The sequence below is a fragment of the Oncorhynchus nerka genome, linkage group LG15 (assembly GCF_034236695.1).
Source record: "Oncorhynchus nerka isolate Pitt River linkage group LG15, Oner_Uvic_2.0, whole genome shotgun sequence".
In the NCBI taxonomy this organism is placed as follows: Eukaryota; Metazoa; Chordata; class Actinopteri; order Salmoniformes; family Salmonidae; genus Oncorhynchus; species Oncorhynchus nerka.
The window spans coordinates 86,818,792-86,843,445 of record NC_088410.1 but is presented as its reverse complement, the minus strand read 5'-3'; the positions used below and the strand labels follow the sequence as shown (position 1 = coordinate 86,843,445).

Below are 24,654 nucleotides of genomic sequence, written 5' to 3'. Positions count from 1 at the left end.
TTGAGTTACTAGTGTTAACTTCTTGCTCCTACCCTCTACTTTTTTGAACATTTTGTTAAAAATCGCGCAACATTTCAGCGCCCTGCTACTCATGCCAGGAATATAGTACGTTCATATGGTTAGAATGTGTGTATAGGAAACCCTCGGACGTTTTTAAAACTGGTTAAATCACGACTGTGGCTATTACATAACGTGCGTTACATCGGAAAGTGCAGGAAAACCTGATCACAGAAAATGGAAATAAATATCCTTGCGCCACTTCCAGCAATTGTTAACAGTGAGCCGAATTAGATAAGACCGAGCATTCAACTCCCACAGCATCCCCATGTAGTCGAGTATCTTGTGAATTTAATCCTCTTTGATTCTTGGTTGAACCGAAAGAGGGGCACGACGTACCTCCGGTCTCCGCCCAGATCATTCCGGAAGAGCTCTCTCCTGAAATTTTTTCCAAGAAGACAGCTAATGATATGTACATCGCCTACGGATGAATTTTATCGCTTATTAACGTTTACTAATACCTAAAGTAGCATTACAAACGTATTTCAAGTGTTTTGTGAAAGTTTATCGTCTACTTTTTGAATTTTAAAAAATGACGTTACGTTAGAAATCGCTGTTTTTTTCGTTTATCACACAGTCTACATATAACGATATCTTGGCTTTATATGGCCCGATTTAATCGAAATAAAGACCCAATAGTGTTTATGGGACATCTAGGAGTGCCAACAAAGAAGATGGTGAAAGGTAATGACTGTTTTCTATTTTATTGTGCGGTTTGTGTAACGCCGAAATGCTAATTATTTTGTTTACGTCCCCTGCTGTGCTTTTCTGTTGTAGTGTATTGGTGCATGCTATCAGATAATAGCTTCTCATGCTGTCGCCGAAAAGCATTTTAAAAATCTGACTTGTTGCCTGGATTCACAACGAGTGTAGCTTTAATTTGATACCCTGCATGTGTATTTTAATGAACATTTGAGTTTTAACTAATACTATTAGCATTTAGCGTAGCACATTTGCATTTCCAGAGCTCTAGTTGGGACGCAAGCGTCCCAGGTAGAGGTAAGAGGTTAAGGTAAATTCATTAGAAATTAAGCAGTTTTGGTTGAGGGTTTAGAATTACTGTTTGAACCGCAAATGAGAAAGTGGTTCAGGATTCTGTCTTATAACATTAGCTGTGAAGTTTTTTGAATGGGCTATTAGGGATTTGGTATTGTAACAGAGAGAAAGTCATATTTATCATTGAGAATAAATAGGGGAAGATAACATATTTTGAGCCAACAGGGCAGGGAAGAAATTGAGGTATTTTTATTTGATTTTAACACCCGTGTACAGGAGTGTCAAAAGACGGGCGACATTACCTGTGTAATGGGGGAGGGTGTCTGTATGGGGATTACATGATAACCAACTTGGGACAGTTCTGGGACTGGAGAAGAGGATATCCTTATGGCATAGGGAATCCCACAAAGGTGGATAGGTTTTCCATGATATGGGGGAAACCTGGGAGTACTGTTGAACTTTATTATTTGTTATTAATGTGATGTGCTGTTTGCATCATACCATGTTTTAAGAAGTCTGTTACAGATGTAATGAAGGCTTCAGGCATGATGCCTTTGCTTGATGCTCCAGTTGGAGAGGCTGAGGAGAAGCATGCGTTGAGGGAAGGATAAGACTGACTGAGGATGACCCATGTATGTTTGTTCTCCCTGTCGTGAAGGGTGGCATGGTGCCCACCTGGTGCTGGATAAGAATAGCTGAGAGGACCAGATGGGTTATAAGAATGCTTTGTTCTGCTTTACTCTGTTTTACAGGACCAAAGTTTTATTCCACACTTTGCAACACATTAAATCCATGTTATGGTCAGATAGAATACTGAGGGTCCCCAAGGAGAGGGCTTGTTAGTGTAGAAAGTATTTTTAATATGGTTAGCATTTATTAGATTATAAGTTTTTAAATAGTATTATATTTAACCTCTTCAGTCGACCCTCTACTTTTTTGAACATTCTGTTAAAAATCGCGCAACATTTCAGCGCCCTGCTACTCATGCCAGGAATATAGTATATGCATTTGCTTAGTCTGTGTGGATAGAAAACACTCAGACGTTTAAAAAACTGGTTAAATCATTGCTGTGGCTTTACCAGAACGGCATTTACATCGAAAAGCACAGGAAAAACTGATCACTGAAAATGGGGAAAATATATCCATGCGCTACTTGAACCCATTGATAAACGTGAACCACAATTAATTGACTGAGGTTACAGTACCTACAGCTTCCACAGGGTGTCTAGAGTCTTGTCATTTCCCTTCGAGTTTTTTCTTGGTCAAACACATACAGGACACCGTATCTAATCCGGTCTAGGACCGGATATTTTCGTTGAGTTTCTAGCCGGACATTTTCCAGACGGACAGCTAATGATCTTTACATCGCCTCCTGATGAATTTTATTGCTTATTAACGTTTACTAATACCTAAAGTTGCATTACAAACGTATTTCGAAGTGTTTTGTGAAAGTTTATCGTCGACTTTTTGAATTTGAAAAAATGACGTTACGTTTTGAAACAATGTTTTTTTCGTTTATCACACAGTCTACATATAACGATATCTAGGCTTTATATGGACCGATTTAATCGAAATAAAGACCCAAATAGTGTTTATGGGACATCTAGGAGTGCCAACAAAGAAGATGGTGAAAGGTAATGAATGTTTTCTATTTTATTGTGCGGTTTGTGTAACGCCGAAATGCTAATTATTTTGTTTACGTCCCCTGTGGGTCTTTTGGGGTGTTGCATGCTATCAGATAATAGCTTCTCATGCTTTCGCCGAAAAGCATTTTAAAAATCTGACTTGTTGCCTGGATTCACAACGAGTGTAGCTTTAATTCGATACCCTGCATGTGTATTTTAATGAACTTTTGAGTTTTAACTAATACTATTAGCATTTAGCGTAGCGCATTTGCATTTCCAGAGCTCTAGTTGGGACGCAAGCGTCCCGGGTAGAAGCAACAGGTTAACAGGAATATAGGACATATATGAGGAGTTAGGATTATTGTTAGGATTAAGATAGATTGATTAAGGAATTTGGAGAAAAGCCGCTCATAGACATGGTTTTTTTTTCTAAAAGAGGGTCCATGGGTTTGTAGTTTCCATGTAGTTCAAATTTGGAAAACATGAGAAACATACAGAGGAGCCCTCCCCCGCACTGCAGAGACCTTGAAGGTTGGAGAGCAGAGAAGTTTTACAAGGGGGGCCAGGACGAGCACAGATAACATAGTGGGTAGATAGAGTTACTGAGTGGAGACAAAAGTGAGAATTGGACATGTGGAAAATGAAAGGGACACTCCTAAATGGAATTTCAGACATAAGGATAATTCACTAAATCTTATCTAAGTCATTGTATAAGAATAAGGCAAGGTTGTTACCTGGGCAGAGCCAGGTAACAAAAGGGGGATGGGTAAATAGTGTTCTAGAATAGGATGTGACCTACGGGATAATTAACTAATAAAAAAAATTTAAAAAAATGTTAATTGGTTTGACGAATAAGAAACTATTTATAGCGACAATGGTTCCCATTTTTCTAATCAAGTAATTGATCATATAGGTCAGAAATTGGATATAAATATGAAGAAACATTGTTCTTATCACCCCCAAAGCGCTGGCCTTATCGAGAACATGAATCGATCGGTAAAAGGTTGATTAAGGAAAACACACCTAAGTACTGGAATGAACTGGGTAAAATGCCTGCCCATAGTGTTAATGACTATTAGAATAACCCCTGATAGGGAGGGGCTATCTCCATTTGAGAAGGTTTTTGGTAGACCCTATAGAATGCCCCAATTAGGGCGATTGGAGGAAGCAAATGTAGAAATAGAAAGCAGTATTGTGGAACACATGAGGAGGTTGTTCATTAATCAAACACGTATGTCAAAAGTTTTATGCCCAGCAGGAGAACTACAGAGGGAGGTGGCACACGAGATTCAACCAGGAGACTGGATCTGGGTCCAATCGCTAAAGAGAAAAAACTGGAAACAGCCTCGGTGGGAGGGACCATTCCAAGTACTACTGGTGACTGCCTTCGCTGTGAGAATAGCCGAAAGAACTACCTGGGTACATATCACACATTGTAAGAGGGTGAGTCACACTAGCACTGTCGAACGATCGCAGGAGTAGGAGAGGAACCGTGACCCATATGGAACGCTGTGAGCGTTCATAGAAGTGAAGTGATGGCTTGGCCTCTGGCTGTTGATATGTTCTCGGGGAGAGGGTGGGGCTTCACGTGTGCACTGACCGTCCTGAGCTGTTTTATTGTGGGGGCCATATTCCTGATTCACCATGATTCCCCGGAAAGTGCCAAAGAGGATAATTTGACTCATGTGCTAGATGAGGGAAATGGGATGTTACCTAAGATTCTCAGAAGGTCACTGAAACAAAATAGTAAGGAAGTGAGGGTGGAATTGGGCAAGGATCTCTCAGTAGAATTTTGTGTAGATCAATTGGGGTCATTCACCCCTTGGCAGTCTAGAACCATGGGACTCTATGGGAAGTATTTGTGTAAATCACCGTGTAAGTCATGGAGCCAGGTCATAGCTCACACTGAAAGGGATGGCTACGTAAACCCATATACTCAATTTGGGACCAGGTGGAGTATAGTAAGGGTTGGCGTTTTGGACTGTGTTCCTGAACAGAGGAAGTATTGTATAAAGGTACGAATAGTTCAGACCAAAGACCTCAAAGAAGATATAGAAGTGGAGACTGGGTTTGGGGAGTCCAACTTATGGTTGGAATGGATTCAATACGGCCAGATCAGTGGCTAAAGAAGAATGTTATGTCTGTGCGAACGCTAAACCCCAGTTAACAACTATCCCTTTTCCACTGAACGGAATTAATTCCCCTAAGGGAATGGCATGTATGGTAAAGCTGTTCATGAAAGCAGGAATGCCAAATAATGATAGTTGTATTGATTTACGCTATTTATATCCCCAGGTTCCACTTAAATCAAGACTTCCTCCCTTTACCGTGACGAGAGGAGAATATTACTGTTTGGCCAGATACAGTACACACGGGAAATACGTGGGGGGAGTTGGTACCTGCAATAAGACAGAGAATATTACCACTGACGAGACCATGTCTGATTTGACAGGCTGGTTGAACTCTGGAGATTTCAAAATGTTGAAAATGGGCCAGTGTCGCCATCTGGTGGTTGTGCGGGGGAATGAGTTTGACTGATTGGACGGGTTAGGAATGCCTTTTACACTCATACAACACCAAGACATGAAGTTAGCCAAAACGAGAGAGAAGAGATGCTCCATCTGGGTCTTTTGACGACAGAGTATATATTGATAACATTGGGGTTCCACGAGGTGTGTAATTATAGTTATGGTAATCAACAGCGCTTTAGCAGGAATACCAAAGGTGTTATTAAAGGTTTTGTAGAACCGACTGAAGCAACCAGCTGGAAGACCTGACAGAATAGAATTGCATAGGATAAAAGGAGGAAGTGGGCGTGGTAATCAGGACCATGTCTTACATCCCGGGTAGCACAGCTCCGGACGAATCAGTGCCCGAAGCCTCAGCTGGTTTGACCACCCTGGCTCACGGGTTGGCAGAAACTCTGGGGTGGATACTTCTCTGAACTAAATTGGGTAGACAGTATTTATGGAAAAATGTGGTGTTTTGGGCTGTATCGACCTGTATGACTGTTTTAATTTTATGCGGCTGTTGTCTAATTCCCTGTGTGCGAGGCCTTGTTTCCAGGACTCTGGAAAGATCAATGACCCAACAGATGGTGCGTTATGGGCCGATTCCAGATTCTGACCTGTGGAGGACTGAAGGCATGTCTACAGAGGAAGTGGACGAATCCGGATCTGTCATTTGTGGGGAATTTATGTTTGATGAGGCTAGTGTTGAGATAAAGGGGAATTAGATTGTAATTGGTTTCCATGATTAAACTGTTTTTTTAATGAAGGTCGTGACGAAAATCCGGAAGGAAGAGTTATGATTCTGATGTAGGTTTAAAAGCAGTTGGAGTTAAGGTTAGAATTGATTCATGAAATGTGGAGAGTTGGATAAACATTTATAATTGATTTGTTGATTATTTGTCTATTCATATGATAATCTGATAAACCTCTATAAAAAGGTTAATTAAGTTCGTTTATACTTTCATTTTTTATGATTAAATAAAACTAGATGTAGAATTGAATGTATAATATTTGATCAAAGGGAGGCTTGATAGAGGAAAATATAGTTTAGATGATCAATTATGTATACATTAATGATTAGAACCATTCATGCTAATACTTATGTTATGATTTGAAAAGTATGGGTTCTTAATTGTACTGTTACTGAAAATGTAAGCAGAAATGAATTGTGTCTGTGTCTCCTGGGAAAGTTTGAGAAAAAGGGATAAGATCGTTTTTCAAACAGATAAGAATGTTTTGGTTGGATTCCATTAGGGGAGAGAAGTATATCCTTTAGACAGGTTGGAGTGTAGATTTATGAGGGGAGTGAAACTATCTCCAGGACTGGATACTAAGCCATTGTAAGGCTGGGAGAGGGTGTGAAACTGATGACGTCATTTTATGTTCACTTTCTTTAAAATGTAATGTTCTTTGTATTTTGGGTCAGTACTCATCAAGAATAAATGTTGAACTTGTTTTTAAGACTGGTCTCGTGCTAATTCATGCAAATGATAAACTTACAACTTATCATGAATTAGAAATGAGTGTGAATTTAATTGGTTTTGGCAATTAAACATAAAGGGATTTAGAATTCCTCTATCACTTATACAGCAGTATGCAGTGAAGCAATGCCGAGGTTGTGAGTTCGAGCCTCACCAGGAGCAATTGATTTTCTTGAACCCTCTGCCTGTCTACTTCTTGTCCAGAAAAGGATCATTTATTCAATCTATTTCATAAGTAGTTGGTATGTCATTGAGATAACAGGTCAGAGTGCAGGGACAGCTACGATTCAAATCCATAGTCTTCTGTATCACCAGCTATGCCTGACACGTCAGCAATGCAGAGTGGAAGCCTGCTCGAAAGTCCAGGTGAATGGCTGTTTGCAAAGTGAGTTGGTGCTTCGGCTCAGACAAGAATCACCCCATTTGTGGTATCGACCCTACGATTCTGAGATTAAGAGACTCATGCTCAAACGCCTGAGCTTGCCAGGCAGGTCAATTGTAGTACTGACTTGGACTGAATATCGTACAGCTATGTTTGTGCAAAAAATTGTGATCAGTGACAGTCCTTTGCATAGCTCCTGTGGCGCAGTCGGTTAGCGCGTGGTACTTATACAGCAGTATGCAGTGAAGCAATGCCGACGTTGTGAGTTTGAACCTCACCAGGAGCAATTTCTTTTCTTGAACCCTCTGCCTGTCTACTTCATGTCCAGAAAAGGATCATTTATTCAATCTATTTCATAAGTAGTTGGTATGTCATTGAGATAACAGGTCAGAGTGCAGGCACAGCTACGATTCTAATGCATAGTTTTATGCGTTACCAGCAATGCCTGACACATCAGCAATGCAGGGTGGCAAGCCTGCTCGAAAGTCACCTGTTTGCAAAGTGAGTTGGTGCTTCGGCTCAGACAAGAATCACCCCATTTGAGGTATCGACCCTACGATTCTGAGATTAAGAGGCTCATGCTCAAACGCCTGAGCTTGCCAGGCAGGTCAATTGTAGTACTGACTTGGACTGAATATCGTACAGCTATGTTTGTGCCAAAAATTGTGATCAGTGACAGTTCTTTGCATAGCTCCTGTGGCGCAGTCGGTTAGCGCGTGGTACTTATACAGCAGTATGCAGTGAAGCAATGCTGAGGTTGTGAGTTCGACCCTCACAAGAAGCAATTTCTTTTCTTGAACCCTCTGCCTGTCTACTTCTTGTCCAGAAAATGATCATTTATTCAATCTATTTCATAAGTAGTTGGTATGTCATTGAGATAACAGGTCAGAGTGCAGGCACAGCTACGATTCAAATCCATAGTCTTCTGTATCACCAGCTATGCCTGACACGTCAGCAATGCAGAGTGGAAGCCTGCTCGAAAGTCCAGGTGAATGGCTGTTTGCAAAGTGAGTTGGTGCTTCGGCTCAGACAAGAATCACCCCATTTGTGGTATCGACCCTACGATTCTGAGATTAAGAGGCTCATGCTCAAACGCCTGAGCTTGCCAGGCAGGTCAATTGTAGTACTGACTTGGACTGAATATCGTACAGCTATGTTTGTGCAAAAAATTGTGATCAGTGACAGTCCTTTGCATAGCTCCTGTGGCGCAGTCGGTTAGCGCGTGGTACTTATACAGCAGTATGCAGTGAAGCAATGCCGACGTTGTGAGTTTGAACCTCACCAGGAGCAATTTCTTTTCTTGAACCCTCTGCCTGTCTACTTCGTGTCCAGAAAAGGATCATTTATTCAATCTATTTCATAAGTAGTTGGTATGTCATTGAGATAACAGGTCAGAGTGCAGGCACAGCTACGATTCTAATGCATAGTTGTATGCGTTACCAGCAATGCCTGACACATCAGCAATGCAGGGTGGCAAGCCTGCTCGAAAGTCACCTGTTTGCAAAGTGAGTTGGTGCTTCGGCTCAGACAAGAATCACCCCATTTGTGGTATCGACCCTACGATTCTGAGATTAAGAGGCTCATGCTCAAACGCCTGAGCTTGCCAGGCAGGTCAATTGTAGTACTGACTTGGACTGAATATTGTACAGCTATGTTTGTGCAAAAAATTGTGATCAGTGACAGTTCTTTGCATAGCTCCTGTGGCTCAGTCGGTTAGCGCGTGGTACTTATACAGCAGTATGCAGTGACGCAATGCCGAGGTTGTGAGTTGGAGCCTCACCAGGAGCAATTGCTTTTCTTGAACCCTCTGCCTGTCTACTTCTTGTCCAGAAAAGGATAATTTATTCAATCTATTTCATAAGTAGTTGGTATGTCATTGAGATAACAGGTCAGAGTGCAGGCACAGCTACAATTCAAATCCATAGTCTTCTCTATCACCAGCTATGCCTGACACGTCAGCAATGCAGAGTGGCAAGCCTGCTCGAAAGTCCAGGTGAATGGCTGTTTGCAAAGTGAGTTGGTGCTTCGGCTCAGACAAGAATCACCCCATTTCTGGTATCGACCCTACGATTCTGAGATTAAGAGGCTCATGCTCAAACGCCTGAGCTTGCCAGGCAGGTCAATTGTAGTACTGACTTGGACTGAATATCGTACAGCTATGTTTGTCCAAAATATTGTGATCAGTGACAGTTCTTTGTATAGCTCCTGTGGCGCAGTCGTTTTGCGCGTGGTACTTATACAGCAGTATGCAGTGAAGCAATGCCGAGGTTGTGAGTTCGAGCCTCACCAGGAGCAATTGCTTTTCTTGAACCCTCTGCCTGTCTACTTCTTGTCCAGAAAAGGATCATTTATTCAATCTATTTCATAAGTAGTTGGTATGTCATTGAGATAACAGGTCAGAGTGCAGGCACAGCTACGATTCAAATCCATAGTCTTCTGTATCACCAGCTATGCCTGACACGTCAGCAATGCAGAGTGGCAAGCCTGCTCGAAAGTCCTGGTGAATGGCTGTTTGCAAAGTGAGTTGGTGCTTCGGCTCAGACAAGAATCACCCCATTTGTGGTATCGACCCTACGATTCTGAGATTAAGAGGCTCATGCTCAAACGCCTGAGCTTGCCAGGCAGGTCAATTGTAGTACTGACTTGGACTGAATATCATACAGCTATGTTTGTGCAAAATATTGTGATCAGTGACAGTTGTTCGCATAACTCCTGTGGCGCAGTCGGTTAGCGCATGGTACTTATACAGCAGTATGCAGTGAAGCAATGCCGAGGTTGTGAGTTCGAGCCTCACCATGAGCAAATACTTTTCTTGAACCCTCTGCCTGTCTACTTCTTGTCCAGAAAAGGATCATTTATTCAATCTATTTCATAAGTAGTTGGTATGTCATTGAGATAACAGGTCAGAGTGCAGGCACAGCTACGATTCAAATCCATAGTCTTCTGTATCACCAGCTATGCCTGACACGTCAGCAATGCAGAGTGGCAAGCCTGCTCTAAAGTCCAGGTGAATAGCTGTTTGCAAAGTGAGTTGGTGCTTCGGCTCAGACAAGAATCACCCCATTTGTGGTATCGACCCTACGATTCTGAGATTAAGAGGCTCATGCTCAAACGCCTGAGCTTGCCAGGCAGGTCAATTGTAGTACTGACTTGGACTGAATATCTTACAGCTATGTTTGTGCAAAAAATTGTGATCAGTGACAGTTCTTTGTATAGCTCCTGTGGCGCAGTCGGTTAGCGCGTGGTACTTATACAGCAGTATGCAGTGAAGCAATGCCGAGGTTGTGAGTTCGAGCCTCACCAGGAGCAATTGCTTTTCTTGAACCCTCTGCCTGTCTACTTCTTGTCCAGAAAAGGATAATTTATTCAATCTATTTCATAAGTAGTTGGTATGTCATTGAGATAACAGGTCAGAGTGCAGGCACAGCTACCATTCAAATCCATAGTCTTCTGTATCACCAGCTATGCCTGACACGTCAGCAATGCAGAGTGGCAAGCCTGCTCGAAAGTCCAGCTGAATGGCTGTTAGCAAAGTGAGTTGGTGCTTCGGCTCAGACAAGAATCACCCCATTTGTGGTATCGACCCTACGATTCTGAGATTAAGAGGCTCATGCTCAAACGCCTGAGCTTGCCAGGCAGGTCAATTGTAGTACTGACTTGGACTGAATATCGTGCAGCTATGTTTGTCAAAAATATTGTGATCAGTGACAGTTCTTTGCATACCCCCTGTGGCGCAGTCGGTTAGCGCATGGTACTTATACAGCAGTATGCAGTGAAGCAATGCCGAGGTTGTGAGTTCGAGCCTCACCAGGAGCAAGTGCTTTTCTTGAACCCTCTGCCTGTCTACTTCTTGTCCAGAAAAGGATCATTTATTCAATCTATTTCATAAGTAGTTGGTATGTCATTGAGATAACAGGTCAGAGTGCAGGCACAGCTACCATTCAAATCAATAGTCTTCTGTATCACCAGCTATGCCTGACACGTCAGCAATGCAGAGTGGCAAGCCTGCTCGAAAGTCCAGCTGAATGGCTGTTAGCAAAGTGAGTTGGTGCTTCGGCTCAGACAAGAATCACCCCATTTGTGGTATCGACCCTACGATTCTGAGATTAAGAGGCTCATGCTCAAACGCCTGAGCTTGCCAGGCAGGTCAATTGTAGTACTGACTTGGACTGAATATCGTGCAGCTATGTTTGTCAAAAATATTGTGATCAGTGACAGTTCTTTGCATAGCTCCTGTGGCGCAGTCGGTTAGCGCATGGTACTTATACGGCAGTATGCAGTGAAGCAATGCCGAGGTTGTGAGTTCGAGCCTCACCAGGAGAAATTGCTTTTCTTGAACCCTCTGCCTGTCTACTTCTTGTCCAGAAAAGGATCATTTATTCAATCTATTTCATAAGTAGTTGGTATGTCATTGAGATAACAGGTCAGAGTGCAGGCACAGCTACGATTCAAATCCATAGTCTTCTGTATCACCAGCTATGCCTGACACGTCAGCAATGCAGAGTGGCAAGCCTGCTCGAAAGTCCAGGTGAATGGCTGTTTGCAAAGTGAGTTGGTGCTTCGGCTCAGACAAGAATCACCCCATTTGTGGTATCGACCCTACGATTCTGAGATTAAGAGGCTCATGCTCAAACGCCTGTGCTTGCCATGCAGGTCAATTGTAGTACTGACTTGGACTGAATTTCGTGCAGCTATGTTTGTCAAAAATATTGTGATCAGTGACAGTTCTTTGCAAAGCTCCTGTGGCGCAGTCGGTTAAGCAGTGAAGCAATGCTGAGGTTGTGAGTTCGAGCCTCACCAGGAGCAATTACTTTTCTTGAACCCTCTGCCTGTCTACTTCTTGTCCAGAAAAGGATAATTTATTTAATCTATTTCATAACTAGTTGGTATGTCATTGAGATAACAGGTCAGAGTGCAGGCACAGCTACGATTCAAATCCATAGTCTTCTGTATCACCAGCTATGCCTGACACGTCAGCAATGCAGAGTGGCAAGCCTGCTCGAAAGTCCAGCTGAATGGCTGTTAGCAAAGTGAGTTGGTGCTTCGGCTCAGACAAGAATCACCCCATTTGTGGTATCGACCCTACGATTCTGAGATTAAGAGGCTCATGCTCAAACGCCTGAGCTTGCCAGGCAGGTCAATTGTAGTACTGACTTGGACTGAATATCGTACAGCTATGTTTGTGCAAAAAATTGTGATCAGTGACAGTTCTTTGTATAGCTCCTGTGGAGCAGGCGGTTAGCGTGTGGTACTTATACAGCAGTATGCATTGAAGCAATGCCGAGGTTGTGAGTTCGAGCCTCACCAGGAGAAAGTGCTTTTCTTGAACCCTCTGCCTGTCTACTTATTGTCCAGAAAAGGATCATTTATTCAATCTATTTCATAAGTAGTTGGTATGTCATTGAGATAACAGGTCAGAGTGCAGGCACAGCAACGATTCAAATGCATAGTGTTCTCCGTTACCAGCAATGCCTGACATATCAGCAATGCAGGGTGGCAAGCCTGCTCGAAAGTCCAGGTGAATGGCTGTTTGCAAAGTGAGTTGGTGCTTCGGCTCAGACAAGAATCACCTCATTTGTGGTATCGACCCTACGATTCTGAGATTAAGAGGCTCATGCTCAAACGCCTGAGCTTGCCAGGCAGGTCAATTGTAGTACTGACTTGGACTGAATATCGTGCAGCTATGTTTGTCAAAAATATTGTGATCAGTGACAGGTCTTTGCATAGCTCCTGTGGCGCAGTTGGTTAGCGCATGGTACTTATACAGCAGTATGCAGTGAAGCGATGCCGAGGTTGTGAGTTCGAGCCTCACCAGGAGCAAGTTCTTTTCTTGAACCCTCTGCCTGTCTACTTCTTGTCCAGAAAAGGATCATTTATTCAATCTATTTCATAAGTAGTTGGTATGTCATTGAGATAACAGGTCAGAGTGCAGGCACAGCTACGATTCAAATCCATAGTCTTCTGTATCACCAGCTATGCCTGACACGACAGCAATGCAGAGTGGCAAGCCTGCTCGAAAGTCCAGGTGAATGGCTGTTTGCAAAGTGAGTTGGTGCTTCGGCTCAGACAAGAATCACCCCATTTGTGGTATCGACCCTACGATTCTGAGATTAAGAGGCTCATGCTCAAACGCCTGAGCTTGCCAGGCAGGTCAATTGTAGTACTGACTTGGACTGAATATCGTACAGCTATGTTTGTGTAAAATATTGTGATCAGTGATAGTTCTTTGCATAGCTCCTGTGGCGCATTCGGTTGTCGCGTGGTACTTATACAGCAGTATGCAGTGATGCAGTCCCGAGGTTGTGAGTTCGAGCCTCACCATGAGCAAGTGCTTTTCTTGAACCCTCTGCCTGTCTACTTCTTGTCCAGAAAAGGATAATTTATTCAATTTATTTCAGAAGTAGTTGGTATGTCATTGAGATAACAGGTCAGAGTGCAGGCACAGCTACGAATCAAATCCATAGTCTTCTGTATCACCAGCTATGCCTGACACGTCAGCAATGCAGAGTGGCAAGCCTGCTCGAAAGTCCAGGTGAATGGCTGTTTGCAAAGTGAGTTGGTGCTTCGGCTCAGACAAGAATCACCCCATTTGTGGTATGGACCCTACGATTCTGAGATTAAGAGGCTCATGCTCAAACGCCTGAGTTTGCCAGGCATGTCAATTGTAGTACTGACTTGGACTGAATATCGTACAGCTATGTTTGTGCAAAAAATTGTGATCAGTATCAGTTCTTTCCATAGCTCCTGTGGCGCAGTCGGTTAGCACGTGGTACTTATACAGCAGTATGCAGTGAAGCAATGCAGAGGTTGTGAGTTCAAGCCTCAACAGGAGCAATTGCTTTTCTTGAACCCTCTGCCTGTCTACTTCTTGTCCAGAAAAGGATCATTTATTCAATCTATTTCATAAGTAGTTGGTATGTCATTGAGATAACAGGTCAGAGTGCAGGCACAGCTACGATTCAAATCCATAGTCTTCTGTATCACCAGCTATGCCTGACACGTCAGCAATGCAGAGTGGCAAGCCTGCTCGAAAGTCCAGGTGAATGGCTGTTTGCAAAGTGAGTTGGTGCTTCGGCTCAGACAAGAATCACCCCATTTGTGGTATCGACCCTACGATTCTGAGATTAAGAGGCTCATGCTCAAACGCTTGAGCTTGCCAGGCAGGGCAATTGTAGTACTGACTTGGACTGAATATCGTACAGCTATGTTTGTGCAAAATATTGTGATCAGTGACAGTTCTTTGCATAGCTCCTGTGGCGCATTCGGTTGTCGCGTGGTACTTATACAGCAGTATGCAGTGATGCAGTCCCGAGGTTGTGAGTTCGAGCCTCACCATGAGCAAGTGCTTTTCTTGAACCCTCTGCCTGTCTACTTCTTGTCCAGAAAAGGATAATTTATTCAATTTATTTCAGAAGTAGTTGGTATGTCATTGAGATAACAGGTCAGAGTGCAGGCACAGCTACGAATCAAATCCATAGTCTTCTGTATCACCAGCTATGCCTGACATGTCAGCAATGCAGAGTGGCAAGCCTGCTCGAAAGTCCAGGTGAATGGCTGTTTGCAAAGTGAGTTGATGCTTGGGCTCAGACAAGAATCACCCCATTTGTGGTATGGACCCTACGATTCTGAGATTAAGAGGCTCATGCTCAAACGCCTGAGCTTGCCAGGCAGGTCAATTGTAGTACTGACTTGGACTGAATATCGTACAGCTATGTTTGTGCAAAAAATTGTGATCAGTATCAGTTCTTTCCATAGCTCCTGTGGCGCAGTCGGTTAGTGCGTGGTACTTATACAGCAGTATGCAGTGAAGCAATGCCGAGGTTATAAGTTTGAGCCTCACCAGGAGCAATTTATTTTCTTGAACCCTCTGCCTGTCTACTTCTTGTCCAGAAAAGGATCATTTATTCAATCTATTTCATAAGTAGTTGGTATGTCATTGAGATAACAGGTCAGAGTGCAGTTACAGCTACAATTCAAATCCATAGTCTTCTGTATCACCAGCTATGCCTGACACGTCAGCAATGCAGAGTGGCAAGCCTGCTCGAAAGTCCACGTGAATGGCTGTTTGCAAAGTGAGTTGGTGCTTCGGCTCAGACAAGAATCACCCCATTTGTGGTATCGACCCTACGATTCTGAGATTAAGAGGCTCATGCTCAAACGCCTGAGCTTGCCAGGCAGGTCAATTGTAGTACTGACTTGGACTGAATATCGTACAGCTATGATTGTACAAAAAAATTGTGATCAGTGACAGTTCTTTGCATAGCTCCTGTGGCGCAGTCGGTTAGCGCGTGATACTTATACAGCAGTATGCAGTGAAGCAATGCCGAGGTTGTGAGTTCGAGCCTCACCAGGAGCAATTTCTTTTCTTGAACCATCTGCCTGTCTACTTCTTGTCCAGAAAAGGATCATTTATTCAATCTATTTCATAAGTAGTTGGTATGTCATTGAGATAACAGGTCAGAGTGCAGGCACAGCTACGATTCAAATCCATAATCTTCTGTATCACCAGCTATGCCTGACACGTCAGCAATGCAGAGTGGCAAGCCTGCTCGAAAGTCCAGGTGAATGGCCGTTTGCAAAGTGAGTTGGTGCTTCGGCTCAGACAAGAATCACCCCATTTGTGGTATCGACCCTACGATTCTGAGATTAAGAGGCTCATGCTCAAACGCCTGAGCTTGCCAGGCAGGTCAATTGTAGTACTGACTTGGACTGAATTTCGTGCAGCTATGTTTGTCAAAAATATTGTGATCAGTGACAGTTCTTTGCAAAGCTCCTGTGGCGCAGTCGGTTAAGCAGTGAAGCAATGCTGAGGTTGTGAGTTCGAGCCTCACCAGGAGCAATTCCTTTTCTTGAACCCTCTGCCTGTCTACTTCTTGTCCAGAAAAGGATAATTTATTTAATCTATTTCATAACTAGTTGGTATGTCATTGAGATAACAGGTCAGAGTGCAGGCACAGCTACGATTCAAATCCATAGTCTTCTGTATCACCAGCTATGCCTGACACGTCAGCAATGCAGAGTGGCAAGCCTGCTCGAAAGTCCAGCTGAATGGCTGTTAGCAAAGTGAGTTGGTGCTTCGGCTCAGACAAGAATCACCCCATTTGTGGTATCGACCCTACGATTCTGAGATTAAGAGGCTCATGCTCAAACGCCTGAGCTTGCCAGGCAGGTCAATTGTAGTACTGACTTGGACTGAATATCGTACAGCTATGTTTGTGCAAAAAATTGTGTTCAGTGACAGTTCTTTGTATAGCTCCTGTGGAGCAGTCGGTTAGCGTGTGGTACTTATACAGCAGTATGCATTGAAGCAATGCCGAGGTTGTGAGTTCGAGCCTCACCAGGAGAAAGTGCTTTTCTTGAACCCTCTGCCTGTCTACTTATTGTCCAGAAAAGGATCATTTATTCAATCTATTTCATAAGTAGTTGGTATGTCATTGAGATAACAGGTCAGAGTGCAGGCACAGCAACGATTCAAATGCATAGTGTTCTGCGTTACCAGCAATGCCTGACATATCAGCAATGCAGGGTGGCAAGCCTGCTCGAAAGTCCAGGTGAATGGCTGTTTGCAAAGTGAGTTGGTGCTTCGGCTCAGACAAGAATCACCTCATTTGTGGTATCGACCCTACGATTCTGAGATTAAGAGGCTCATGCTCAAACGCCTGAGCTTGCCAGGCAGGTCAATTGTAGTACTGACTTGGACTGAATATCGTGCAGCTATGTTTGTCAAAAATATTGTGATCAGTGACAGGTCTTTGCATAGCTCCTGTGGCGCAGTTGGTTGTCGCGTGGTCCTTATACAGCAGTATGCAGTGATGCAGTCCCGAGGTTGTGAGTTCGAGCCTCACCATGAGCAAGTGCTTTTCTTGAACCCTCTGCCTGTCTACTTCTTGTCCAGAAAAGGATAATTTATTCAATTTATTTCAGAAGTAGTTGGTATGTCATTGAGATAACAGGTCAGAGTGCAGGCACAGCTACGAATCAAATCCATAGTCTTCTGTATCACCAGCTATGCCTGACACGTCAGCAATGCAGAGTGGCAAGCATGCTCGAAAGTCCAGGTGAATGGCTGTTTGCAAAGTGAGTTGGTGCTTCGGCTCAGACAATAATCACCCCATTTGTGGTATGGACCCTACGATTCTGAGATTAAGAGGCTCATGCTCAAACGCCTGAGTTTGCCAGGCATGTCAATTGTAGTACTGACTTGGACTGAATATCGTACAGCTATGTTTGTGCAAAAAATTGTGATCAGTATCAGTTCTTTCCATAGCTCCTGTGGCGCAGTCGGTTAGCGCGTGGTACTTATACAGCAGTATGCAGTGAAGCAATGCCGAGGTTGTGAGTTCAAGCCTCAACAGGAGCAATTGCTTTTCTTGAACCCTCTGCCTGTCTACTTCTTGTCCAGAAAAGGATCATTTATTCAATCTATTTCATAAGTAGTTGGTATGTCATTGAGATAACAGGTCAGAGTGCAGGCACAGCTACGATTCAAATCCATAGTCTTCTGTATCACCAGCTATGCCTGACACGTCAGCAATGCAGAGTGGCAAGCCTGCTCGAAAGTCCAGGTGAATGGCTGTTTGCAAAGTGAGTTGGTGCTTCGGCTCAGACAAGAATCACCCCATTTGTGGTATCGACCCTACGATTCTGAGATTAAGAGGCTCATGCTCAAACGCTTGAGCTTGCCAGGCAGGGCAATTGTAGTACTGACTTGGACTGAATATCGTACAGCTATGTTTGTGCAAAATATTGTGATCAGTGACAGTTCTTTGCATAGCTCCTGTGGCGCATTCGGTTGTCGCGTGGTACTTATACAGCAGTATGCAGTGATGCAGTCCCGAGGTTGTGAGTTCGAGCCTCACCATGAGCAAGTGCTTTTCTTGAACCCTCTGCCTGTCTACTTCTTGTCCAGAAAAGGATAATTTATTCAATTTATTTCAGAAGTAGTTGGTATGTCATTGAGATAACAGGTCAGAGTGCAGGCACAGCTACGAATCAAATCCATAGTCTTCTGTATCACCAGCTATGCCTGACACGTCAGCAATGCAGAGTGGCAAGCCTGCTCGAAAGTCCAGGTGAATGGCTGTTTGCAAAGTGAGTTGGTGCTTCGGCTCAGACAAGAATCACCCCATTTGTGGTATGGACCCTACGATTCTGAGATTAAGAGGCTCATGCTCAAACGCCTGAGCTTGCCAGGCAGGTCAATTGTAGTACTGACTTGGACTGAATATCGTACAGCTATGTTCATGCCAAAAATTGTGATCAGTGACAGTTCTTTGCATAGCTCCTGTGGCGCAGTCGGTTAGCGCGTGTTACTTATACAGCAGTATGCAGTGAAGCAATGCAGAGGTTGTGAGTTCAAGCCTCAACAGGATCAATTAATTTTCTTGAACCCTCTGCCTGTCTACTTCTTCTCCAGAAAAGGATCATTTATTCAATCTATTTCATAAGTAGTTGGTATGTCATTGAGATAACAGGTCAGAGTGCAGGCACAGCTACGATTCAAATCCATAGTCTTCTGTATCACCAGCTATGCCTGACACGTCAGCAATGCAGAGTGGCAAGCCTGCTCGAAAGTCCATGTGAATGGCTGTTTGCAAAGTGAGTTGGTGCTTCGGCTCAGACAAGAATCACCCCATTTGTGGTATCGACCCTACGATTCTGAGATTAAGAGGCTCATGCTCAAACGCCTGAGCTTGCCAGGCAGGGCAATTGTAGTACTGACTTGGACTGAATATCGTACAGCTATGTTTGTGCAAAAAATTGTGATCAGTATCAGTTCTTTCCATAGCTCCTGTGGCGCAGTCGGTTAGTGCGTGGTACTTATACATCAGTATGCAGTGAAGCAATGCAGAGGTTGTGAGTTCAAGCCTCAACAGGAGCAATTGCTTTTCTTGAACCCTCTGCCTGTCTACTTCTTGTCCAGAAAAGGATCATTTATTCAATCTATTTCATAAGTAGTTGGTATGTCATTGAGATAACAGGTCAGAGTGCAGGCACAGCTACGATTCAAATGCATAGTGTTCTGCGTTACCAGCAATGCCTGACACATCAGCAATGCAGGGTGGCAAGCCTGCTCGAAAGTCCAGGTGAATGGCTGTTTGCAAAGTGAGTTGGTGCTTCGGCTCAGACAAGAATCACCCCATTTGTGGTATCGACCCTACGATTCTGAGATTAAGAGGCTCATGCTCAAACGCCTGAGCTTGCCAGGCAGGTCAATTGTAGTACTGACTTGGACTGTATATCGTACAGCTATGTTTGTGAAAAATATTGTGATCAGTGAGAGTTCTTTGCATAGCTCCTGTGGCGCAGTCGGTTAGTGCGTGGTACTTATACAGCAGTATGCAGTGAAGCAATGCCGAGTTAGTGAGTTCGAGCCTCACCAGGAGCAAGTGCTTTTCTTGAACCCTCTGCCTGTATACTTCTTGTCCAGAAAAGGATAATTTATTCAATCTATTTCATAAGTAGTTGGTATGTCATTGAGATAACAGGTCAGAGTGCAGGCACAGCTACGATTCAAATCCATAGTCTTCTGTATCACCAGCTATGCCTGACACGTCAGCAATGCAGAGTGGCAAGCATGCTCGAAAGTCCAGGTGAATGGCCGTTTGCAAAGTGAGTTGGTGCTTCGGCTCAGACAAGAATCACCCCATTTGTGGTATCGACCCTACGATTCTGAGATTAAGAGGCTCATGCTCAAACGCCTGAGCTTGCCAGGCAGATCAATTGTAGTACTGACTTGGAATGAATATCGTACAGCTATGTTTGTCAAAAATATTGTGATCAGTGACAGTTCTTTGCATAGCTCCTGTGGCGCAGTCGGTTAACGCGTGGTACTTATACAGCAGTATGCAGTGAAGCAATGCCGAAGTTGTGAGTTCGAGCCTCACCAGGAGCAATTTATTTTCTTGAACCCTCTGCCTGTCTACTTCTTGTCCAGAAAAGGATCATTTATTCAATCTATTTCATAAGTAGTTGGTATGTCATTGAGATAACAGGTCAGAGTGCAGGCACAGCTACGATTCAAATCCATAGTCTTCTGTATCACCAGCTATGCCTGACACGTCAGCAATGCAGAGTGGCAAGCCTGCTCGAAAGTCCAGGTGAATGGCTGTTTGCAAAGTGAGTTGGTGCTTCGGCTCAGACAAGAATCACCCCATTTGTGGTATCGACCCTACGATTCTGAGATTAAGAGGCTCATGCTCAAACGCCTGAGCTTGCCAGGCAGGTCAATTGTAGTACTGACTTGGACTGAATATCGTACAGCTATGTTTGTGCAAAAAATTGTGATCAGTGACAGTTCTTTGCATAGCTCCTGTGGCGCAGTCGGTTAGCGCGTGGTACTTATACAGCAGTATGCAGTGAAGCAATGCCGAGGTTGTGAGTTCGAGCCTCACCAGGAGCAAGTGCTTTTCTTGAACCCTCTGCCTGTCTACTTCTTGTCCAGAAAAGGATAATTTATTCAATCTATTTCATAAGTAGTTGGTATGTCATTGAGATAACAGGTCAGAGTGCAGGCACAGCTACGATTCAAATCCATAGTCTTCTGTATCACCAGCTATGCCTGACACGTCAGCAATGCAGAGTGGCAAGCCTGCTCGAAAGTCCAGGTGAATGGCTGTTTGCAAAGTGAGTTGGTGCTTCGGCTCAGACAAGAATCACCCCATTTGTGGTATCGACCCTACGATTCTGAGATTAAGAGGCTCATGCTCAAACGCCTGAGCTTGCCAGGCAGGTCAATTGTAGTACTGACTTGGACTGAATATCGTACAGCTATGTTTGTACAAAAAAATTGTGATCAGTGACAGTTCTTTGCATAGCTCCTGTGGCGCAGTCGGTTAGCGCGTGGTACTTATACAGCAGTATGCAGTGAAGCAATGCCGAGGTTGTGAGTTCGAGCCTCACCAGGAGCAATTTATTTTCTTGAACCCTCTGCCTGTCTACTTCTTGTCCAGAAAAGGATCATTTATTCAATCTATTTCATAAGTAGTTGGTATGTCATTGAGATAACAGGTCAGAGTGCAGGCACAGCTACGATTCAAATCCATAGTCTTCTGTATCACCAGCTATGCCTGACACGTCAGCAATGCAGAGTGGCAAGCCTGCTCGAAAGTCCAGGTGAATGGCTGTTTGCAAAGTGAGTTGGTGCTTCGGCTCAGACAAGAATCACCCCATTTGTGGTATCGACCCTACGATTCTGAGATTAAGAGGCTCATGCTCAAACGCCTGAGCTTGCCAGGCAGGTCAATTGTAGTACTGACTTGGACTGAATATCGTACAGCTATGTTTGTGCAAAAAATTGTGATCAGTGACAGTTCTTTGCATAGCTCCTGTGGCGCAGTCGGTTAGCGCGTGGTACTTATACAGCAGTATGCAGTGAAGCAATGCCGAAGTTGTGAGTTCGAGCCTCACCAGGAGCAATTTCTTTTCTTGAACCCTCTGCCTGTCTACTTCTTGTCCAGAAAAGGATCATTTATTCAATCTATTTCATAAGTAGTTGGTATGTCATTGAGATAACAGGTCAGAGTGCAGGGACAGCTACGATTCAAATCCATAGTCTTCTGTATCACCAGCTATGCCTGACACGTCAGCAATGCAGAGTGGCAAGCCTGCTCGAAAGTCCAGGTGAATGGCTGTTTGCAAAGTGAGTTGGTGCTTCGGCTCAGACAAGAATCACCCCATTTGTGGTATCGACCCTACGATTCTGAGATTAAGAGGCTCATGCTCAAACGCCTGAGCTTGCCAGGCAGGTCAATTGTAGTACTGACTTGGACTGAATATCGTACAGCTATGTTTGTGCAAAAAATTGTGATCAGTGACAGTTCTTTGCATAGCTCCTGTGGCGCAGTTGGTTAGCGCGTGGTACTTATACAGCAGTATGCAGTGAAGAAATGCCGAGGTTGTAAGTTCGAGCCTCACCAGGAGCAAGTGCTTTTCTTGAACCCTCTGCCAGTCTACTTCTTGTCCAGAAAAGGATAATTTATTCAATCTATTTCATAAGTAGTTGGTATGTCATTGAGATAACAGGTCAGAGTGCAGGCACAGCTACGATTCAAATCCATAGTCTTCTGTATCACCAGCTATGCCTGACACGTCAGCAATGCAGAGTGGCAAGCCTGCTCGAAAGTCAAGGTGAATGGCTGTTTGCAAAGTGAGTTGGTGCTTCGGCTCAGACAAGAATCACCCCATTTGTGGTATCGACCCTACGATTCTGAGATTAAGAGGCTCATGCTCAAACGTCTGAGCTTGCCAGGCAGGTCAATTGTAGTACTGACTTGGACTGAATATCGTACAGCTATGTTTGTGCAAAAAATTGTGATCAGTGACAGTTCTTTGCATGGCTCCTGTGGCGCAGTCGGTTAGCGCGTGGTACTTATACAGCAGTATGCAGTGAAGCAATGCCGAAGTTGTGAGTTCGAGCCTCACCAGGAGCAATTTCTTTTCTTGAACCCTCTGCCTGTCTACTTCTTGTCCAGAAAAGGATAATTTATTCAATCTATTTCATAAGTAGTTGGTATGTCATTGAGATAACAGGTCAGAGTGCAGGCACAGCTACGATTCAAATGCATAGTGTTCTGCGTTACCAGCAATGCCTGACACATCAGAAATGCAGGGTGGCAAGCCTGCTCGAAAGTCCAGCTGAATGGCTGTTAGCAAAGTGAATTGGTGCTTCGGCTCAGACAAGAATCACCCCATTTGTGGTATCGACCCTACGATTCTGAGATTAAGAGGCTCATGCTCAAACGCCTGAGCTTGCCAGGCAGGTCAATTGTAGTACTGACTTGGACTGAATATCGTGCAGCTATGTTTGTCAAAAATATTGTGATCAGTGACAGTTCTTTGCATAGCTCCTGTGGCGCAGTCGGTTAGCGCATGGTACTTATACAGCAGTATGCAGTGAAGCAATGCCGAAGTTGGTTGTTCGAGCCTCACCAGGAGCAATTTCTTTTCTTGAACCCTCTGCCTGTCTACTTCTTGTCCAGAAAAGGATAATTTATTCAATCTATTTCATAAGTAGTTGGTATGTCATTGAGATAACAGGTCAGAGTGCAGGCACAGCTACGATTCAAATGCATAGTGTTCTGCGTTACCAGCAATGCCTGACACATCAGAAATGCAGGGTGGCAAGCCTGCTCGAAAGTCCAGGTGAATGGCTGTTAGCAAAGTGAGTTGGTGCTTCGGCTCAGACAAGAATCACCCCATTTGTGGTATCGACCCTACGATTCTGAGATTAAGAGGCTCATGCTCAAACGCCTGAGCTTGCCAGGCAGGTCAATTGTAGTACTGACTTGGACTGAATATCGTACAGCTATGTTTGTGCCAAAAATTGTGATCAGTGACAGTTCTTTGCATAGCTCCTGTGGCGCAGTCGGTTAGGGCGTGGTACTTATACAGCAGTATGCAGTGAAGCAATGCTGAGGTTGTGAGTTCGAGCCTCACAAGAAGCAATTTCTTTTCTTGAACCCTCTGCCTGTCTACTTCTTGTCCAGAAAAGGATAATTTATTCAATCTATTTCATAAGTAGTTGGTATGTCATTGAGACAACAGGTCAGAGTGCAGGCACAGCAACGATTCAAATGCATAGTGTTCTGCGTTACCAGCAATGCCTGACACATCAGCAATGCAGCGTGGCAAGCCTGCTCGAAAGTCCAGGTGAATGGCTGTTAGCAAAGTGAGTTGGTGCTTCGTCTCAGACAAGAATCACCCCATTTGTGGTATCGACCCTACGATTCTGAGATTAAGAGGCTCATGCTCAAACGCCTGAGCTTGCCAGGCAGGTCAATTGTAGTACTGACTTGGACTGAATATCGTACAGCTATGTTTGTGCAAAATATTGTGATCAGTGACAGTTCTTTGCATAGCTCCTGTGGCACAGTCGGTTAGCGCGTGGTACTTATACAGCAGTATGCAGTGAAGCAATGCCGAGGTTGTGAGTTCGAGCCTCACCATGAGCAAGTACTTTTCTTGAACCCTCTGCCTGTCTACTTCTTGTCCAGAAAAGGATCATTTATTCAATCTATTTCATAAGTAGTTGGTATGTCATTGAGATAACAGGTCAGAGTGCAGGCACAGCTACGATTCAAATCCATAGTCTTCTGTATCACCAGCTATGCCTGACACGTCAGCAATGCAGAGTGGCAAGCCTGCTCGAAAGTCCAGCTGAATGGCTGTTAGCAAAGTGAGTTGGTGCTTCGGCTCAGACAAGAATCACCCCATTTGTGGTATCGACCCTACGATTCTGAGATTAAGAGGCTCATGCTCAAACGCCTGAGCTTGCCAGGCAGGTCAATTGTAGTACTGTCTTGGACTGAATATCGTGCAGCTATGTTTGTCAAAAATATTGTGATCAGTGACAGTTCTTTGCATAGCTCCTGTGGCGCAGTCGGTTAGCGCATGGTACTTATACAGCAGTATGCAGTGAAGCAATGCCGAGGTTGTGAGTTCGAACCTCACCAGGAGCAAGTGCTTTTCTTGAACCCTCTGCCTGTCTACTTCTTGTCCAGAAAAGGATAATTTATTCAATCTATTTCATAAGTAGTTGGTATGTCATTGAGATAACAGGTCAGAGTGCAGGCACAGCAACGATTCAAATCCATAGTCTTCTG

The 24,654-nt window shown here is 44.0% G+C and overlaps 15 non-coding genes across 15 annotated transcripts; all 15 read left to right on the top strand.

Annotated features, from left to right (window-relative positions):
• The first annotated feature begins 7,243 nt into the window (after positions 1-7,243).
• trnai-uau (transfer RNA isoleucine (anticodon UAU)) lies at positions 7,244-7,337 on the top strand. Its single transcript has 2 exons — positions 7,244-7,281; positions 7,302-7,337. It is a non-coding gene; the product is annotated as a tRNA-Ile (tRNA).
• A 910-nt stretch (positions 7,338-8,247) lies between these two features.
• trnai-uau (transfer RNA isoleucine (anticodon UAU)) lies at positions 8,248-8,341 on the top strand. The gene is made up of 2 exons: positions 8,248-8,285; positions 8,306-8,341. It is a non-coding gene; the product is annotated as a tRNA-Ile (tRNA).
• Positions 8,342-9,252: 911 nt separating this feature from the next.
• On the top strand, positions 9,253-9,346 carry trnai-uau (transfer RNA isoleucine (anticodon UAU)). Its single transcript has 2 exons — positions 9,253-9,290; positions 9,311-9,346. It is a non-coding gene; the product is annotated as a tRNA-Ile (tRNA).
• Positions 9,347-10,266: 920 nt separating this feature from the next.
• Positions 10,267-10,360, top strand: trnai-uau (transfer RNA isoleucine (anticodon UAU)). The gene is made up of 2 exons: positions 10,267-10,304; positions 10,325-10,360. It is a non-coding gene; the product is annotated as a tRNA-Ile (tRNA).
• Positions 10,361-11,280: 920 nt separating this feature from the next.
• trnai-uau (transfer RNA isoleucine (anticodon UAU)) lies at positions 11,281-11,374 on the top strand. The gene is made up of 2 exons: positions 11,281-11,318; positions 11,339-11,374. It is a non-coding gene; the product is annotated as a tRNA-Ile (tRNA).
• A 1,403-nt stretch (positions 11,375-12,777) lies between these two features.
• trnai-uau (transfer RNA isoleucine (anticodon UAU)) lies at positions 12,778-12,871 on the top strand. The gene is made up of 2 exons: positions 12,778-12,815; positions 12,836-12,871. It is a non-coding gene; the product is annotated as a tRNA-Ile (tRNA).
• Positions 12,872-15,313: 2,442 nt separating this feature from the next.
• Positions 15,314-15,407, top strand: trnai-uau (transfer RNA isoleucine (anticodon UAU)). The gene is made up of 2 exons: positions 15,314-15,351; positions 15,372-15,407. It is a non-coding gene; the product is annotated as a tRNA-Ile (tRNA).
• A 1,910-nt stretch (positions 15,408-17,317) lies between these two features.
• trnai-uau (transfer RNA isoleucine (anticodon UAU)) lies at positions 17,318-17,411 on the top strand. The gene is made up of 2 exons: positions 17,318-17,355; positions 17,376-17,411. It is a non-coding gene; the product is annotated as a tRNA-Ile (tRNA).
• A 2,441-nt stretch (positions 17,412-19,852) lies between these two features.
• Positions 19,853-19,946, top strand: trnai-uau (transfer RNA isoleucine (anticodon UAU)). The gene is made up of 2 exons: positions 19,853-19,890; positions 19,911-19,946. It is a non-coding gene; the product is annotated as a tRNA-Ile (tRNA).
• A 413-nt stretch (positions 19,947-20,359) lies between these two features.
• Positions 20,360-20,453, top strand: trnai-uau (transfer RNA isoleucine (anticodon UAU)). Its single transcript has 2 exons — positions 20,360-20,397; positions 20,418-20,453. It is a non-coding gene; the product is annotated as a tRNA-Ile (tRNA).
• A 414-nt stretch (positions 20,454-20,867) lies between these two features.
• Positions 20,868-20,961, top strand: trnai-uau (transfer RNA isoleucine (anticodon UAU)). Its single transcript has 2 exons — positions 20,868-20,905; positions 20,926-20,961. It is a non-coding gene; the product is annotated as a tRNA-Ile (tRNA).
• A 413-nt stretch (positions 20,962-21,374) lies between these two features.
• trnai-uau (transfer RNA isoleucine (anticodon UAU)) lies at positions 21,375-21,468 on the top strand. Its single transcript has 2 exons — positions 21,375-21,412; positions 21,433-21,468. It is a non-coding gene; the product is annotated as a tRNA-Ile (tRNA).
• A 413-nt stretch (positions 21,469-21,881) lies between these two features.
• trnai-uau (transfer RNA isoleucine (anticodon UAU)) lies at positions 21,882-21,975 on the top strand. The gene is made up of 2 exons: positions 21,882-21,919; positions 21,940-21,975. It is a non-coding gene; the product is annotated as a tRNA-Ile (tRNA).
• Positions 21,976-22,388: 413 nt separating this feature from the next.
• On the top strand, positions 22,389-22,482 carry trnai-uau (transfer RNA isoleucine (anticodon UAU)). Its single transcript has 2 exons — positions 22,389-22,426; positions 22,447-22,482. It is a non-coding gene; the product is annotated as a tRNA-Ile (tRNA).
• Positions 22,483-24,416: 1,934 nt separating this feature from the next.
• Positions 24,417-24,510, top strand: trnai-uau (transfer RNA isoleucine (anticodon UAU)). The gene is made up of 2 exons: positions 24,417-24,454; positions 24,475-24,510. It is a non-coding gene; the product is annotated as a tRNA-Ile (tRNA).
• The last annotated feature ends 144 nt before the right edge of the window (positions 24,511-24,654 follow it).